This window comes from Pan paniscus, chromosome 3, assembly GCF_029289425.2.
Source record: "Pan paniscus chromosome 3, NHGRI_mPanPan1-v2.0_pri, whole genome shotgun sequence".
Classification (NCBI taxonomy): domain Eukaryota; kingdom Metazoa; phylum Chordata; class Mammalia; order Primates; family Hominidae; genus Pan; species Pan paniscus.
Genome location: NC_073252.2, coordinates 62,127,900 through 62,141,088, shown reverse-complemented (window position 1 = coordinate 62,141,088; position 13,189 = coordinate 62,127,900). Strand labels below are relative to the sequence as shown.

Here is a 13,189-nt window from a genome sequence, read left to right as displayed (position 1 = left end):
CACAACACTCTTCCTAAGTGAAGAAGGATAGTCACAGCCTAATTTAAAATTTAAAAGTCAGTCATGATATTATGATTTAAATAACTTTAAAAAATTTTTCTAAAAACTATTTAGTGTTAGTATTCTGTCCAACATACAGATGTAGAATGATAATGAAGAAAAATGAAAACAACTTGATCCAATTAAAATCCATTTTCTTAAGGAATTAACACATTTCTCAAAAACATTTCTTTGTTTTCCTTTTCAAACACACTGTTGAGCACTCGAACACTGAACAAATATATTCATTTAAAATTATTCTACAACAATTAAAACTTTAAATTAGAATCAATCTAACTGGCTGCATTCAAATTTATTAATCAATCTTACTGGTCAGATCCATGCTTAAGTTAGAGTAAAACGGTTAATCAGTTTTTAAATTATTGCCTTGGTTTTTATAATTATCTAAATATTGTAGTTGCTGTTATTACACATTAATGCATAAGGAAGCTAGTTATTGAAGAGAATACTGTGTAACTGCTGTAAGTGCATTTATATGTGTTTATGTTAGTATAATATGAATATGTTCTTTTATAGGTTATATGATCATTTCAAATTGGGACCACTTAGGAACTTTTTCTGTGTTGCTTCTTTAACTTTCATGGTGAGTGCTGGATAGTTATTTATCAATACCGGTAAGACTTCCATTGGAATTTATTAAATCACCAGCTTGATTTGTCTAATGCCAACAAGTTTGCTTCTGTGGCAGCCAAAGCAGGTACAATGTTAAGGATAGAAGTGGCTATTTTGACTTAGATGGTGCATTCTTATTGGTTCATTTATTATACTTGTTTATTCTGTCTTAAATATTTATTTATTTAATAAATAGTTACTAAATATTTACTATATACATTATCTTAGCCTTTGCTGGTGATAAAAAGTGAACACAACATCATCCAGCCCCTTTAAGGAGCTTGTTACCACAGAAGGTTAGATAAGTGTTTTAGATATATCTTATGTATCTCCTCAGCTTCTCTGTGTACTGGCTGTCTCCTGAATCTTGAGCAGCTTAGACCAGTCCTGTACCTGAGCTCTTTTTTGACTGTCACTATATGTCCAGAATTACCAGCTTCTCTCACTACTTCCAGACTTGAAATATTTATATCCTCTATTTATATAGAGTATCAAGGAAAGAGCTTTTCTCACACCTGAGATTTGTGACCATAAAATTTTTACCTACGTTAAAACTAAGTTCTGACTCATCTAGGAGAATTACAAAAAAATAAATTGTGCCTACTACATTAGCTATAATAAGTTCCTTATAAGCAATCAGTCTTGAATAAGATAATTTATTTTTCTGAAGAACTCAAAAGGCTTTGCATGTACATCATGTCAGTTAATCTGATCAGGGCCATATGCCTGAAATGAACAAAACAGGATAACCATTGGAAAGACATACAAATATGAAAAGTGTTTGTAAGTGTACCAGCAACCAAAAAACAAAGGAAAGAACATTTATGTAAAAATCCAATTTTAGTGAAGTATATTTTGTTCTTTGTCTTCTATATCTAGGGGAAAAAGATTAGTGCATATCATTCATTATTTGTCCCTTTTCCTCCCATTCCTTCCCTTCCCCTTCCCTTCCCCTTCCTTCCCTTTTCCTCCTTTCATTCCTCTCTTCCTCCCTCCCTCCCTCCCTTTCTTTGTTAATGATGGACTGATTCATTAGGGAAGAGGTTGCAACTGAGCTGAATGGGACTACAGCATATAGCGTAATAAGTGACTGGGGAATGGGGTATGAGGACAGGGAGGGCATGCTTAGAAGCTGGAGCAGCACATACAAACACGAAGACAATGTGAGAAAGTTCAAAGGGTATGTGAAAGCAAAAGTGTAAATAATTAGGCAGACTTCAGATCTGGAGAGCCTATATTCCAAGAAAAGGAGTTTAGGCTTTACCTATATAAAGAATGGAGTAATATATGGTAGGTATGGCCAGATTTATGCTTCAGAAAGCTTATTGTGTAGCATACAGAGAATGCCTTGAAGGGATTTGGGAAATAGTGGGCAATCAAAATTCAGGGAAGTTAATCTATTTGGAAAACCCTTGCTAACAACACAACATGAAAGGTATAAAGCCCTCAAGTGCAGGGTGTGGCTATGAAAGTCGGTAGAGGAAGTAGAGGGCGAATGATGTTTGACGCATTTGAGGAGCTCTAAGTTGTTGAATCTAAGTTGTTGGATGAGTCAACTATATAGATTTTGAAGGTGCTGTCAATACTGATAATATTACTCATATTTAATATTTATTGGGTACTTACTTTGTGTCGAGCACTCTTCTAAGCATGTTACACGTATTAACACATTTAGACCTTACAACAACCCTAGAAGTCAGTACTATTATTTTCGTCTTGTGGTTGAGGAAGGTGAAGCAGAGACATTTACATACCTGATCCATATTAGAGTTTGTCATGGGGGAGCGGTGGCTATCTAGGCCCGAGGTGCAGGGACAAAAGGGTTTACCGTTGTAGGTAAAAGAAAGGCAAATTTGTTAGAGAAGGGAGGAAAATACGTTGCCAGGGAGACAATGGGCAGGATCAGCGGAAGGGAAGCTGACTGCAACGAAACAAAGGCTTGCTGGAGATTTTATAGGATGGTGTTTATGCGTATGCTGAAGAGGGCTTTGTGCAGTACTGATAATGCCAAGGTTGCAGTGAGCTAACTTGCAGGTGTCTGGTGATAGTTGGGCATAGGAAGATTGAGAGTTATTTGCACAGGAGGGCTATGTGTCCTTGTAGCTTATCTGCTTTTTCTTTTTGCTTTCCCCTGCTCCCACCAGCCTGACTCCTTTTCCCTAATTAGGACACCACAGAATTGTGTTACATCTCATGCAGTCTGCCTTCAGAGCTCCTGTCTTTAACTACTATGCAATGCTACTTTCTGGTAGCAGTTGGGGTGGAAAGGTCTATGAGCCAGGTGCCATAGTCCTTAGCGAATGAAGGGCCGTGTTAACAGGCCTTTTTAGTTGCAGGAAAGGGAGACTGTTTTAGATAATGGAGGTATCTTTCATGATACACAAGACCTAGAAAGCCAACAGGAGCCCAGGCAGCTCTAAGGATGAGCAACTCCTGCTGATTCATCACCTGAGTTGGTTTTCAATTATAGTATCTTTTTTTTCTTCATAGTGTTTTTCCCATCATCTTCTTGAACCTAACTAGCCAGTTTTTTTTTTTTTTTTGAATTACAAGTCCAACTTCTGAAGGGAAAGAGTGATGATGGTTTAGAAGTGACCCAGGGGAGCAAGAAATATTTTTCATACCTCTTTACTCATGAGAATAAAATAATAGAGGAAGGCAGCTCTTTCAAATAAGAAGAATGTGTATGAAAATGTATTTGGAAAAAAATTTGTTTCCTGTAAGGAGAGAAGATGGAAGTAGCACAATATCAGAAAGAAAAGAATTTTTTTTTTTTTTTAGTTTTTGAAAACATGACTTACTTTGTTGAGCAAAGAATGATAGTGTCTATGACAACTGTGAAATGAGTAAAAGGGGAACTTTTAAAATTTAAGTTTAAATGGAAGCATTTGAGGAAGGACTGTGGATGAAGTAGTATGAGGAAATATATACACAAAATTGTTGTGAAGGAGAGCAACAAATTCTAAAAGCCATACAAATTTTTCTAAGCCATGTTAAATTATGCATAGCATTTAACATGGCAGATTCACTTTCATTATTCCAAGAGTGCTTATTATTTGGAGAATCACACTGTAAAACATTGTTGCAATTTTTATTTCAGTATAGATGTGTTAGAGGTAAATGATGGGAAATTATGGTTAAATATGTACGATTTTGGAGATCAGATTAAGGAAATGCATATATAATATAAATCACCAACATATGAAATGAACAGAAAAGCAGAAGCATAATAAGTATGTTTACTTTTCAAAATTTATGTTCACTAAATACTAAAAGTAGTAATCTTTTACTTTTAAGTATAATTAACAATATATAAAAAGATTTAAACCAGGAATATAAGAATTATATTTATTTCAACAATTCAATTAACCACTTATTAAACATTATGTACTACACACTATACTTGTGGATACCAAAAATAAGGCTAGCCAAAGCTTGTATTTGATATTTCCAAACATATTTTATAATTATATTGTATTGTTATGAATTTTTTTTTTTCAATCAAGAGTCCTGCTCTGTCACCCAGGCTGGAGTGCAGTGGCACGATCTCGGCTCACTGCAACCTTCGCCTCCTGGGTTCAAGTGGTTCTTCGGCCTCAGCCTCCCAAGTAGCTGGGACTACAGGTGTGCACCACCATGCACAGCTAATTTTTGTATTTTTAGTAGAGACAGGGTTTCACCATATTGCCCAGGCTGGCTCGAACTCCTGACCTCGTGATCCACCCACCTCGGCCTCCCAAAGTGCTGGGATTACAGGCAGGAGCCACCGTGTCAGGCCGAGATATTTTTATTTACATAAACTTTATGTAGTTTGCTTGTATTAAAAAGAGTATAATTTCAATTTTGTTCTTTTGCTGATAATCTTCTGTTGACACATAGCATTTCCATTTCATGATGCAATTCAATTTTAAAATACAACGTATCTTATTTCCACCTTCTTCAGAATTGGAAATTTAAAGCTAGATCCCCAATAATTGTATTAATTAAGAATTTATGCCGGGCACGGTGGCTCACACCTGTAATCCCAGCACTTTGGGAGGCCAAGCTGGGTGGATCACAGGGTGAGCAGTTCAAGATCAGCCTGGACAACATGGTGAAACCCCGCCTCTACTAAAAATATAAAAATTAGCTGGGCATGGTGGCATGCACCTGTAATCCCAGCTATTCAGGAGGCTGAGGCAGGAGAATCACTTGAACCCAGGAGGCGGAGGTTGCAGTGAGTTGAGATCAAACCACTGCACTCCATCCTGGGTGACAGAGTGAGACTGTCTCAAAAACAAACAAAAACAGAATTTATGATGCAAATGCATAATAATATGAATAAGATTTTAAAATACAATTTAGAAACATATGATTATTAGTATTATTGGTTTCTCTTTAAGTTTCAGTAAGACTGGGCACACATGAAATTGACATCCTGTTAATTTCTATATAACATATTCACTTTTATTTTATTATTATTTCTTCTTTTCTTATTTTAGGACTTTAAAAATAAAATAGTTTTTTAAAAATTGAATTTTATAAAAATAAATATTGTATTTTTAAAATATTTAAGGATCAAGATTAAAACAAAGATGAAGCTTGGGCAATATAGGGAGAGCCTATCTCTACAAAAAATTTTTTAAAAATTAGTCAAGCATGGTAGCACCCACCTGTAGTCCAGGTACTCTGGAGGCTAAGGTGGGAGGATCCCTTGAACCCAGGAGGCGAATGTTGCAGTGAGCTGAGATTGAGCCACTCCAGTCTGAGACAGAGCAAGATCCTGTCTCACAAAACAAAAAAATACCGTTGAACCCTAGAGATGCTGTAGTTATTTAATAAAATCTTTGAAAAGTACTTTTATTCAGGTAAATCACTCACTTCCTTTATAGTTACTTTTATCTGAAATTTTTCCACTAATTGATTTGCTAGGTTGTATAATTTGGAAATTTATTAGCATTATTTTTCAAAGGTAGAAATGATAACAGGAACGGGAAGAATAAAAACCCCTTTCTTCTGCTAATTTCTCTTTATCTATGATGCAGATATCACACATACAAGGCCTTTGTTTTAAGGTGTAATTTCATAGATGGGGTGTATATCTATGATATAGTATTACTTGCATAGAATTTTTTCTTTACAAACATCCATAAAAACAAAGAAAAATCTTTTAAAGCAAGAGTCTTTGAATAGTTAAACTTGATTAACTGGCGTTCTACTAACCAGGGTTATGGTTAGTTACCTGAAAATTCACTTGCATTCTACTGTGAGAAACAGACAAAGAAAAAGAAAAAAAAAAGTGTAACAAGTGTTTTGTCAAATGTAAGAATATGTCCTAAACTTAGTATAGTGTTTTTTTTAAAATGCTTTTTTGTTTTTGTTTAAATGCTTAAACCACCTGCATTTAACTTTACCGTACAATACAAGGAAACTTCCTCATTGGAAAGATGAACTTTAGACAAGATATTCTGGAACAATAATGATTCAATTGGTTTTACTGTATTGGATTTATTGAATTAGAAAAATACACACATGTATTTTAGGGAAAGTATAAGAAAAATGTTTCCCTTAACAGTTCAAGTCAGTGGAAAACTAAATCAACTAATGTATTAAGTTGAATTCCCTAGAGCAGAGCTGGAGATGGGGATTCTTGTGCGAGCGACTTGAGAGTGTGCTTTAAGGTGAAACCTCTAAGAGAGTGAGGAAAGCAAGACAGGACAGAGGAAGAATCGAAGCAAATGTGTGTTCAGCTGAAGTCTAACCTTCCTTAGCCTGATCCCACATGGGACACTGGGTATAAATGGAACCACAGACTTGCCCCACCATTAGGAAAGGAGGCTGAGCTTTGGCACTCCTTTATCAGTTACCATCTGGCTGGGGCCTGTTGTTTATGTGGGGAGAAGTATAACTTCTCAGGTGTTTCTGGGTGGTGGCTCCCATAAACTGATGGCATTTCTCAGAAGAGGGTAGCTATGAGCTCTTGGCAGCCAATACTCACAACAGCTGATGGAAGAGTCTTGATGTCTGAGAAAGGGCCCCTTGTGGGACATCGCCAATGTCCATTACAACCAGTATAATCTATTCAAAGAACACTGAGAAATCAATGTTCGAGGGAAACAGCTTTTCTTATAATGGAATTTAAACTATATTTTCATAATGAATATAGTATAGAAGAAAGAACACTTTATCAGGAATTAGGAGTTCCCAGTTCTCTTGTGTAATCCTCATCTCCTAGCTCTCACAGCTATTATCTGTAAAATTTGTAACATAATCTTTAAGTTCTCTTTAGCTTAAAAGTCATTTTCTATTATTCCCTTTTATTATACACAGTTTTCTGCTCATTAACATGATCTATTTTCATGTGTTGGATATATCTTATTTAAAAGAGTCATAAGAACTATCATTTCCAAATTTCACTCATTTATTTAACAAATATTTATTTGAGTTTTGGGCAATGAGAAACAGAATAAGACAGAGCTCATAATCTCATGAAGTTTGTGTTTTTTTAATAAGCAAATTTTAAGAAATGTTTAAAATATATGGGAAGGCAAGAAATTTTCATCTTAGAAAAATAATTAATTTGAGTTTATATTAAAATCTCTACACAGCAAAGAGTTAAAGGGAATATAATAAGGATATCATTTTTCTGACATTTGAAAATGTATGTAGTGTGGATTTTTTTTAAGTAAGAGGATTCGTGAAAATAAAGAAAGAATAAACTCTTTAGAAAGGTTTTTTTGGTCTCGCATTGTTTACTTGTTGAAAATTCTTTTTGGTTAAAATAATTAAAGAAGCCAGCCTCTTCCACTTAAACTGTGAGATCTTCTGAGAGGATGTAAACAAATATGCCAAAAAGACTCTCAGCAATCTTAAGTGCGTGTTCTAGCAGCATGAACAAAGGCAGTCTGCTCAGCAAAAGAACCCTGAAAAGCAGCCAAAGCAGCAGTCTAAGTAAAAGGGAGAGAACTCAGAGGTCAAAGTGAAAGTGTTAGTGAAAGTAGCAAATCTCTTACTAGATACTGAATTACCCGGTGAGGGAGTCTATAAGCCACAGCTGAGTACAATCACAAAGATGCCAAAAGAGATGCCAGATAGTTCATGTTACTAGTCACAAATGCATGTGGTTTAAAAGGCGAAAAGAAACCAGCTGAGAAGTGGAACTTAAGTTTATCAAAATTTTACTAGCATATTGTCAGGATGTATATTGTCTATTTTGTTTCAACATGCAGCACGTGTAGTGATATTTGTATTCTATTTAATGGACCTATTTAATAAACTTGGTAATAATTAATTTATATTCAGCATATTCAGTTTTCACTATTATTTCAAGGTTTTTAAATTTTAAAATATTTAATTGACAAATAAGGATTTTATGTATTCTAAGTTTACAACATGATGATTTGATATACCTATACATTGTGTAACGATTACAATCTAATTAATTAACACATTCGTCACAACTCGAGCTGTACATTAGATCCCCAGAACTAGTCATCTTATAACTCTACTCTTTGATTAACATCTCCCTATTTCCCCCAAACCCCAGCCCCTGGCACCCCCTGTTATATTTTTTGAATGAGGTTGACTTTTTTTCAATCATGAAATATTTGTCATTCTGTGTCTAGGTTATTTTACTTAGCATAATGCCCTCCAGGTTTATCTATGTTGTCACAAATGGTGAGATTTACTTCTTTTCTATGGCTGAATAATGCTTTGTGTGTGTGTGTGTGTGTGCGCGCGCGTGTGTGTGTGTATCACATTTAAAAAAATTCATTCATCCATTAACAGACACTCAGAATTGTTTCCATGTTTTAATTATTGTGAATAAATGCTGTAATCAACACTGGGATGGAGATATCTCATTGAGATACTGATTTCACTCCCTTGGATATATACCCAGAAGTAGGATTGCTAGATCTTATAGTAGATCTGTTTTTAATTTTTTGAGGAATCTCCATACTGTTTTCCATAATGACTGTACCAATTTACCCTCCCACCAACAGTGTACAAGGGTTCCCTTTTCTCCACACACTCACCAATACTTGTCTTTTTTATAAAAGCCATCCTAACAGGTGTGAGGCATTAGCTCATTGATGTGTTATTTAATTGTGGTTTTAATTTGCACTCTGGTGATTAGTGATGTTGAGCATCTTTTCGTGTACTTGTTGGCTATTTCCATGTCTTCTTTGGATAAATATCTATTTAGGTCATTTGCCCATTGTTAAATTGGGTTATTGGGGGTTTTTGGTATTAAATTGTGAGAGTTCCATATATATTTTGGACATATGATTATAATACCCTTAGCAGGTATATGGTTTGGCAATATTTTCTCCCATTTCATAGGTTGTCTTTTCATTTGTTCATTGTTTCTTTTGCTGTGCAGAAATTTTTCAGTTTGATGCGGTACCACTTGTTTTTGTTTGTTTGTTTGTTTTTGCTTTTGTTGCCTATTCTTTTGGTGTCATATCCAAAACATCATCGCCAAAACCAATGTCAAGGAGCCTTTCCCCCTACATTTTCTTCTAAGAGTTTTACAGTTTCAGATTTTACATTTAAGTCTTTAATCCATTTTGAGTTAGTTTTTTCATTTGACGTAAGATCAGGATCCAATTTCATTCTTTTGTGTGTGTTTTCATCATGAATTCTTGCCAGATACTTTTTATAGCATAAATGCTGAGATTTGAAGAGTTATGATGCAGGTGCCCAGGTGGGGAGACATTATTAATAGTAATAATGGTATCTCCCCACTGTGACTGTCTTGGCTTGGAGAGAGGAAAAGGGAATCCATTATTATACAGCACGTCATCATGCAGGTAACTTACAGCCAACTTATTTGGAGGCACATTCTTAAAATGTATTAATGTATCTGTCTTTGTGTTAAATTATTTTCTAAATTAAAAATAAAATATTTTGTATGCTAGATAAAAATAATACCTATTACCCAATGCAAAATGTGCTACATTCTCAATCAATATACTGTTATTCAAAATAATATAATTACACAATAAAGATTTTATATTTTCATGTGTTTTTAACTTGTAAGTAACAGATTTTGCATACCATGCATATTCTGTTATCTTGGAAAAAACCAACATAGCCTAGTGATTTAAGCTACCAGTACTCCTCTTTACCTATTTTTTTGTGTGTATGTAAACCATATACAATTCCTACAGGAAAAAGAAGCATTTTATTTTTCTGGAAATGTCCCTCCCTTATCCAAAGAGGTGTCAATCAAAAGTCCATCACAGGAGTGATATCCTGATCCAAACTTGTAATCAGAGGCATCCTTGGGACTTTTTAATTTTTATTTTTACTGTAGCCAGTGGGCAAGATTACTGTATTTTTGTCTGAGACTGGTAGCTTAGCACTAACGACAATCTAAGTCTAGAATCAGTGAACATGTCTTCACCACCTCATAGGGAAGTGTCTGCCTATGAATGAAGACTAAGGAGAGGAGAGTTAAGATATGACTAGAGAGGAAGAGAGAGACACTGTTTGAGCTCCTGGATCCAGTCTCAGCTATGTCAAAGGATGTAGATCTCTAAATTTCTTAGTTAGATGAGCCAATAAATGTCTTCTTTTTACTTAGGCTAGTGTTGATTGAGTTTCTGTCACTTGCAACCCAAGAATCCTGGACATTATGCCTATAGTTTTATTTTGTTTATGCTTAATTTCTAAAACATCAAAAAATAAAAAGTTAAACATCAAAAAGTATCTTATAAGTGTATGATGATATGTCAAATATTTTAAAAGCAATTAAATAATAAAGCTACTGTAATGAGTCATCCATAAAGTTTATGACAAATGTTCCATTTTAGAAGACTATGGAAGGTAGAGCTTTGGTTATAATCATGTCACATAACATAGTATAGATGCTAAAACTGTGAGCTCTGGAATCCAATTGTCTGATTTTGAATCCCAGCTCAGTTCATTATAAATTCTCTGTTTTTTGGCAAGTTACTTGACTTCTCTACCTCAGTTTCCCCAAGGTGACCATCATCACAGTGCTGGGGGGACAGTTCAATATAATAATACATGTAAAGTGTGCCTGGCACATAGTAAGGAATCAGCAAATATTATCTGCTATAAATGCAATTTTGAGGGGGTTTATGAAAAAATTTACATCAAAACGAAGGCAATTGGTGGTAGCTGTAGGATTGTCAGCAATGAAGAAGAGGAGGATAAACTACTGAAGAGACACTTGTGGACTACAATCTGGGAAAGCACTCTGATGAGATCATTTTTAGGTAAATGCCAACTGACTTGCTAATTTGGCATAACAGTGCCTTTATAAACATCCGTACCCTCAGCTAGGATTTCTGTATGGGGAATAAAGTGAGTGAAGTGGAAGCAAAATTTTCTATTATTTATTCTGGTTGATAATTTGTATGATTGAGAAACTTTAGTAGTTTGGAGAAATACAGTACAGTAGTGTTTGCATGGTCTATTCAAGGCACTTATTGAAACATAGCCCATGTGTCTGAGGATTATTTTACTATTAAGTGTGTGTATATTTGAGAACCATTTTCTGGCTTCACTTTCATGCTTGAAGGAGAATGAGAACAAATCAGCAAGCATTGTGACCTATTCAATGTACTTCAGGGGCTTATCATGTTGTTTTGTGTCACTCAAGGTTAGGAAGTCATAAATAGATCAGGGATTAGTGTTGGCACAAGAACCAGAAAGAAAACAGGTAGATACATTTTCCTGGGTAACTTTTATAGGCAATATTATTGCAACTCACTAGACTACAACCTACTAATATGTTGATCCTATGGAATCCATGTGCTTGTCATCAGGGGATGACTCAGAAGGGAGTATGTTGCTAATAGCTACTCTATGATTCTCCAAGAGTCCCGGATCTGCAAATTGGTACAGAAAACTTCCTTAATAAACTGTAATCCATGTTTACTCATATAATTACCATCGATCTGAAAAGGTAAAAGGGAAAATTGTATGTCCTAGTCCATTAGTCTCATTAAACTTTTGTCAAATTATAATAAACAGAAAGTTTTCATAGTTCTAAAATAGTATGTGTTTAAATGCAACATTAAATGTTCATAAGGAGAGGTGACATCTAAGTTAAATATGGTTTGGGAATTACAAACATGTAACAAGCATATAACATTTGAGCTTTAATCTACAGAGAAATTTTGCACTAAAGGCCAGTTTTGGATAGGATCCAGTCTCAATAGTATGTCACTTGAGTGTAGACACTAGGCTTGTTTGGAAGAGCACGTTCATTTCTCCAGCTTTCAATACCAGCAGGGAACCTTTAGCAAGGATGCCTTTAGAATCTGTACCAACCAGTGGTCCACCAGAGTCACCCTAGAGAGAACACACACACACACACACACACACACACACACACACACACACACATATATATACTTATTATTTTCATCTACTGATCTTTAGGCCATTTTCCCAGAATGATGGAACACCTCGGCATCTGGATTTCCCTTTGCTGTAATTCTTCCTATCATCCTGGATAATTTTCAACATCTGTTGGTGACACACGTAATACTTTAGCTCACAGTCTCTTGGCTTCCTTGACTCTGATCATTTTATTGAATCTTTCCATGTCACTCCTTGTTATCACCTGGAACTGCTCCACTTCTGAAACACCATTATTCAGTATTACGATTGAGTGCATCTACCCCATAAGTTTTTTTGTTCCACTTATACCACTTTTTACTTTGTGTCTGCTCTTCAGTCTCACTAAGAATGTGAATCCCTGGACTCCTCTATGGATGTATTAGCTCATGTCCTCCTGCTCTTCTTTCTTTATGCCAGCTATATTTCATAATGCACCATACCACTATTCTGTCAACAGCTTCTCAGCTCCCTATCTTTCTCCCCATCATAGCCTGGGCCAAACCAGACACTGTGAAGCCATGTTACAAATTTACATCCTCAAACCAACACCTCTAAGCAATATTTACGTGTCTTTAGCCAGCTTCTTTTCTTTTTTTTTTTTCAGATGACTGTTAGCATTTTTTTTTAACAATGAAGTATTTTTAAAAAACTTTTAGGTTCAGGGGCACACATGCACATTTGTTATATAGGTGAATTGCGTGTCATGGGGGTTTGGGGTCTAGGTTCTTTCATCACCCAGGTAACTAGCATAGTACCCGACATGCAGTTTTTCAATCCTTACCTTCCTCCCACCTTTCACCCTCAAGTAGGCTCTGGTGTCTGTTGTTCCCTTCTTTGTGTCCATATGCACTCAATGTCAGCTCCCACTTATAAGTGAGAACATGCGTTATTTGGTTTTCTGCTCCTGTATTAGTTTGCTTAGGATGATTAACCAGCTCCTTTTCTAATTTTTCAGGGCGACCATTCCAAACTCTTGTGATTTCACAATTTTTGAAAATCCCGTTCCCTCATTCTGAATCTAGTGTATTCCTTTTAAATTCTCAGAGTAAGTGGAGAGTAACAGTTGAGAATCCCTTCATTCCTTGTCTTGCCTTTTTGGCTTCTCAGATCACTTAAGTCAATCCACCTCTGTGTCTACTTTTCTTCTTCTCAGACAGAT

The 13,189-nt window shown here is 35.4% G+C and overlaps 1 long non-coding RNA gene across 1 annotated transcript in view; it reads left to right on the top strand.

Moving 5' to 3' along the window:
* Positions 1 to 13,189, top strand: part of LOC117979984 (uncharacterized) — a 377,942-nt gene that overhangs the window by 52,756 nt on the left and 311,997 nt on the right. The gene's annotated exons all lie outside the window — the stretch shown is intronic.